The following is a 6930-nucleotide window of genomic DNA, read 5'->3' on the forward strand; positions in this document are numbered from 1 at the left end:
TCAAAGGGTTTTTCATGGGTGCCAGACAGCACACTCTTCCAGAATTCTACCATACCATCCCCCCTCTAGAAGTTGTCCTTACTCTGGAAGACTCACTTGCACAATTTGTGTTTTAAACATAGTGTGACTGATATAGGAATCTGTAATGTGTACAGTCGTGGAGACACCCTCTGACTCAACGTGATGAGTGTGCACATCCACCATTGAACAAGTGCCATGCTAGGGAAGCTAGGAGAATGAGAGAAATCTGCCATGATGCCCCGTCTTCTATCCTTCTGCACCGCTTGCCCTTAGATCGAATGTCAGCGTATGCCCAGCATTGTGCCTGGCACAAGGTAGACATTTCATATTGTTGAAAGAATAAATAAAACAACTTACTACAAACCAAAAACTCCTCTCAGTAGACTCAAAGGAATCTTGACCAGCAACCAAATAGGGGCCTGGCACGGTGGCTCACACTTGTAATCCCAGCACTTTGGGAGGCTGAGGTGGGTGGATCATTTGAGGTCAGAAGTTCGAGACCAGCCTGACCAACATGGTGAAACCCCATCTCTACTAAAAATACAAAAAAAAAAAAAAATTAGCTGGGTGATGTGGCACATGCCTGTAGTCCCAGCTACTCTGGAGGCTGAGGCAGGAGAATCACTTGAACCCAAGAGGCGGAGGTTGCAGTGAGCTAAGATCGTGACACTACTCTCCAGCCTGAGCAACAAAGTGAGACTCCATCTCAAAAACAAAAAAATGGAAAAGAGACAGAGGGGGCCGTGCTGATTGAGAGGCAGTGCCTGGCTCTCTCCATGTCCCCTGGATAGCACCACAACATATCCGTAGGTGTGCTGGTTCTCACTGAGGAGTGGCCAAAGAGCCTCGCCCAGGCAGGATAAGACATGAGGGACCCCCAGACATTGTAACCTCCGCCCTCCCTTTCCTCGGGGTGGTGTGGAGGTTGGAGTGAGCACTAAGAGGTGGTTCTGCTCTTGTAGAAAGTTAACGGATAGTTTCTAGGAATAGGCTATAATGGGGAATGAGGGCAAATGAATTCCCCTAAAAATGCAAACCCAAGTCTCTGACAAAGAACCACTGAGTAACTGTCCAACCCACCTGTGTTTACTCTTCCTTCAAAGTCCTCAGAACTGACAAGGTGGGTGCAAAAAAGAAAAAAAAAATGTCCTCAGAACGGATCATTGACTTGAGGGATTATTGCTTAGGCTAAAATGGGACCTTATTTCCAGGTCCAGCTCTTCCTGAATTGTTGGGTAACTCGGGGAAGTCACACACCTCTGAACCTCCCTCTTTACTCCTTGAAATATGAGAAAGAATCTTTCTCTCTCTCTTTTGTTTCTGAGGGGTTTTTTGTTTGTTTGTTTTGAGACAGGGTCTTCCTCTGTCACGTAGGCTGGAGTGCAGTGGTGCAATCACGGCTCACTGCAGCCTCGACCTCCCAGGCTCAAGCTATCCTCCCACCTCAGCCTCCCGAGTAGCTGGGATTATAGGCACCCACCACCATGTCCAGTTAATTTTTTTTTGTATTTTTTCTAGAGACAGGGTCTCACTATGTTGCCTAGGCTGGTCTCAAACTCCTGGGCTGAAGCCATCTACCCTGCCTTAGCCTGCTAAAGTGCTGGGATTACAGGCCTGAACCACCGCGCCTGGCAGGAATATCCTTTCTCATCATTCTCAAGTTCACACGCTGTCTTTGAAATTTGTCCCTCACATCCATATGCACTGTCTCACCCTTAGTCCAAGCTCTCGTGGCCTGAATTGAGTGTTCCTGCTTCCTGTGTTGCCTACTCCCTCACGAAACTGTAGCCAGAGGGAGCTTCTAAAATACAAATCAGATCATGTCATTCCTTTACTTGAAACCTTCATTAGCTACACTAGATAAAATCTAAACTCCATGATTTGGCATGTTAGACCTTTGGTGATCTGACCCTCACCTCTCCATCCTCATTTTTTCACCACTCCCCACAAGTACCCCAAATTCTATCCATTCCAACTATTTCCAGCTTTCCCTGACAGCAAAAAATTCTCACACTTCCCAGGGTTTTCGATTCAATTCAAAAGTATGTATTAACAACCTACTCTGTGCCAATTAACAGCATAAGATAAGTAGAAATCCCAGACTGTCATGAGAGAAAGTCAAGTAAACAAAAGCAACATTAGAGTGTCTTGGGCAAAGGGCTCAATAAATATGGGCTCAATGGATAAATTATGGTCCAAAGGTGGGTCCCAAAAGGTGGGACACACTCTTCTCTTGACCTTCCACACCACTCCCCAATCCTTCTGAGTTCTTCCTCCTCTTCTTCTCCTTCCTCTTCCCCATTCCAAGCCCCTCTAGGCCCTTTTCTCCTTATAGGCCGTTCCTCCGAGACTCCTTGAAGGCAGCTCAGGGAACACTCTCTGCCCTAACAGCCCTGCACACACACACATACACACACACACACATTTGCAGTCTGGTTTAGACCCCCTCACTGTGCCCCTAGAGCACCTATTTTATGTCTAATGGGGTCTGGGATACGACGTTCATTGTCTTTTTCTTTTTTTTTTTTTTTTAATGATAAGGTCTCATCTGTTACCCAGGGCTGGAGTGCAGTGGTACTATTACAGCTCTCTGCAGCCTCAAACTCCTCAGCTCAAGCAATTCTTCCATCTCAGCCTCCCACGTAGCTGGAACTACAGGCACTGCCACTTATGCTCGGCTAATTTATTTTATTTTCTATAGAGATGGGGTATCACTATGTTGCCCAGGCTGGTCTTGAATACCTGGCCTCAAGCAATCCTGCCACCTCGGCCTCCCAAAGCCCTGAGATTACAGATGTGAGCCACTGCACCCGGCCTCATTATCTTTCTTTCACTAAACTGTGAACATCCCCAGTACAAAAGAGTTTTTCACCTGCATCCACAGTTAAGTGCTCGGCGCGTAGCAAGTGCCAACTGAGGGACAAAATGAATGAATATGAATACATGAGTGAGACAACATTCCTTTGAAAAATACTGGCCGGGTGAATTCAAGCTTTTCATATCATCCTCTTTGGATACTGGATTCTTGGATATGACACGTGGGGGCAATCCATCGGCTCAGTTTCTAGAATAGGCACCTCCACTCGATGGAGCGGAAGTGGAGAGATAAGGCAAGCGTGTTGTTTGAAGAAAGCCAACCTCGATGCAACTGAGGCCAGACAAAGCGCCCGCCTCTCTTCAGAGCCCCAGGGACCCACCAGAGTATCTGTCATCCCTGAGTCTCCTGAAGGCTGCACCTCCCAGCCCATTAGAAATGCTAATCTCCAGCTTGGAGTGGGATTAGCAGACCCAGTGGGGAGGGCACAGGCCATCTTCCCATCTTTATTAAGAGTGAAGGCTGTGCCCCCTTCTGCCCAGCTGCCCACAAAGGGCTGGAATCTGGGAATTCATTACAGCTTTTCTCATCAAGGAGGTCTCTCCTGTCCAACATTATTTTAGGTGGAGAAAGGCGGGGGAGGGGGACCCATTTCAGCATCCGCCTCCCCACTTAATGCATCAGAGCCCATTTGTTTGATGTCAGTTTCTGCTGGAGCACCGACCAGGCAGCGGGCCTCAGAGCAATTTGGAGCCACAGCTGCGGCCCAACAGCCCAGCCCCCAGATCCCAGCCCCCAACCCTCACTCCCATTCCCACCCCAGAATTTGCTGCTGATTAGCCCCAGCCACACACTCCCTCCTTCCACACCCTCCCCACCACCACCACCAAGAAGCATGCCTTTGTGTAGACCTGGGTCTCGGCTGAGTCTGCACACAGATCGTCAGCCCTGGCTGGAGTTCACTGGAAACTCACTTCACCCCCACTGAACCCAAACAAGAGTTCTGACTGCTCAGCTTCGCGCAGAGACCACTGCAGAGAGTGAGCAGCTAGAGGACAGGGATTCTCCCACACTGAAACAAACACACGCAAGGACATCTCCTGTGCTTAAAACCCCAACTGCCCTCTCAAAAGGCTGAATCCTAGTACATGAAGGGTCCAGGCTTGATCTGGGTAGAGAGGTTGCAGATAGCATCTGGGGAGAGCTTTGCATAATAGAGAGGGTGAGATTTTGGATCTCCAGGGCAATCCAGGGGGCAGCAAGTGAGGAGCAAGAAACAGCAGAAGGGAGATTAGAGGAGTGGTTCTCAAAGGGTGATCCCTAGACCGGCAGTATCAGAACCACCTGGGAACTTGTAGAAATTCACATTCTTGGCTGGGCACAGTGCCTCATGCCTGTAATCCTAGCACTTTGGGCGGCTGAGGCAGGTGAATCACTCGAGGCCAGGAGTTCAAGACCAGCTTGGCCAACATGTTCAAACCCCGTCTCTACTAAAAAACACATTATTGGGCCTCACCCCAGATTTACTGTATCAGAAACTCTGGGATTTGCGTTCTCACAAACCCTCCAGGTGATGCTGATGCAGACATCATACTTGAGGCCCCCAGATGAGAGGGACACACTGAGAAAGCTGTGTATGCCTGGATGTGACCCTTCTTCAAGTCCCCCGAATTGGCAATCAAGCCTACTACATTTGTGAATTTGCTTCTTGTGAATGGATGTTTTATGCAAGCTAGCAAAGTTGCTGGATTTTACATCCAAATTGATGCGGGGCATAGAGACTGCAGAAGAATAGAGGGATCAGAGCATGAACCAACTCCCAGGAATTAGCAAAATTTGCAAGGGGGGCTTGGACTTTCACAGTCCATGGAATTGGCAGGGAACTGAGCTGTTTATACATTGCTGTCAAAGAGGCAAGAAGGCAGCAGATGGTATTTGGGTCACAACACATTTACATTTAAGTGACTTAAGAGGAGAAGGGAAATGAATATTGTTGAAACCAACTGCGTGAGGCACAGTGATGTGCACTTTATGCAAATGCTCTCTTTTAGCTTGCACACCAGCCCTTTGACGTAGGTAGCTTTACATCCTGTTATGCATGAGGAAACTGTGACTCCAAATAGCAGAATAATTTTTTTTTTTTTTTTTTGAGACAGAGTCTCACTCTGTCACCCAGGTTGGAGTTCAGTGGCATGATCTCAGCTCACTCCAACCTCCGCCTTCCGGTTTCCAGCGATTCTCCTGCCTCAGCCTCCCAAGTAGCTGGGATTACAGGCGCTCACCACCATACCTGGCTAATTTTTGTATTTTTAGTAGAGACGGGGTTTCACTATGTTGGCCAGGCTGATCTCAAACTCCTGACCTCAGGTGATCCACCCGTCTCAGCCTCCCAAAGTGCTGGGATTACAGGCATGAGCCACTGCACCCCAACCAAATAGCAGAATAATTTGCCCAAGGTAAATGACAAAGCCAGAACTAGCTGCCAGTTCAGTCTGACTAAAAAACCTCCACTTTCACTACTGTGCTTGGGGTATGAATGGGCCTCCCTGTGAAGAACCAGCCCTGGTGCCTGTGTCTCAAAGGCATCATGCCAGAGCAGCCTCTGCCAACTCTCCAACATGCCTCCGCAACCATTCGCCCCCTCCTCCGCTCTGGGTAGCAGGACGTGCAGGTTCCTGAATGTCCCAAGAGAGCCCAGGAGAAGGTTGTAGGTGCCAGGCAGCTCGTGGTCACGTGATGAGGGGGCAGCAAAGTCACAGGCGCTCAGCTTTCTCCAAATGTGTCCTAAGTACCAAGTAAGAGCCAGGTCTCTGCAGACAGGTCAGGCACTAGCTGTGTGACCTCAGGCAACTGACTGAACCTCTCTTTGCCTGAGTTTCCTCATCTACAAAATAAGGGTTGTCATTGTAGCTACTTTGTAGGTTGTTGTAAGGATCAAATCAATTGAAATGTGAAAAGTGTCTGAGGCATAGTAAGTACTATATAATAATGTATTAAATTTAAATAAATGAATGAATCACTTTACACTTTCCCCTCTGCTGTCTACCCAAATGTTCTTCCAGACTCAAAACCCTCCTTCGAAAATCCTCCCCATCCTTCAAAGCAGGCTCAAATCCATTTCTCATAATCCCCTTGGCCCATAGGGCTGTCTCTCTTGAGAGCGTTTCTCAATCTTCTTGCTCCTCCAGCAGGGACTTGTCTGATATTGCAGGAACTTTCTCCTGTATCTGGCCAGGCTGCAAACCTGTGGAGGGCGGGGCCAGTACTTCATGCCTCTTGTACCTTTGTGTCCCCCAGTCCTGTGCCTCACACATGGTGTGGGGGGGTCCATAAATACATGTTGACTGATCTTTGGGACCCAGCGGTCCCTGCAGGGTAACCAGATCCCATTTGTACTCAAGCTGTCTGCATTACTGTATTTATTGCCCAGCTAGTGGTTTAGTCCGTGGAGTATTGGCGTTGGGGCGCGGAGGGGGCAGGGAATATTTCCCATCCTAAAAGCAAGTTTACCAGGTTCCAGGTGGCTGGATGTAAGGGCCAGTGATAAGTGTTGAGAGCTGGGGTTCACACTACAGCCCCATTAATTAACTTTCCCCAAGTCCCCTAAGTGCTCTTGTCTCCCGTTAAAGCCCAGCAACCCACCCTCATTCATCAGAAAGGACAGTCCATCCTTCACTTCCCTCCCTCCCGCTCCTTCTAGCTCCAGCCTGGCTGTTAGGACACAGCATGACCCTCAACTCACCCGACAACCCATGTGGCAGAAGAGGATAAGGCTGGATGTCCAAGGTCCTGGGTTTGTCCCAAGAGAGAATGACCCCAGGACAGGACTCAGCCAACGTCCTTTCCACAAGCCCCACAGCACCAGTCCCCGTGGACGTGGATGCAGTTACCTCCCTGGGGTCATTTTACTCCAAGATATGGAGCCTGACTCCCAAGCTTAGAGCTTATTCCAGGCCATAGGCATTCGGGGTTCCTTCCTTCTCAACGCTGACAACACCCCTCCTCAGGGAAGGATGGTCTGGTGAAGACCAACATCAATGCAGTCAGCCCTGAGGCACAGAGAAGCTGACGTCTTCCATCCTTCTCCCTACCAA

The sequence above is a fragment of the Macaca mulatta genome, chromosome 1, assembly GCF_049350105.2.
Source record: "Macaca mulatta isolate MMU2019108-1 chromosome 1, T2T-MMU8v2.0, whole genome shotgun sequence".
Classification (NCBI taxonomy): Eukaryota; Metazoa; Chordata; class Mammalia; order Primates; family Cercopithecidae; genus Macaca; species Macaca mulatta.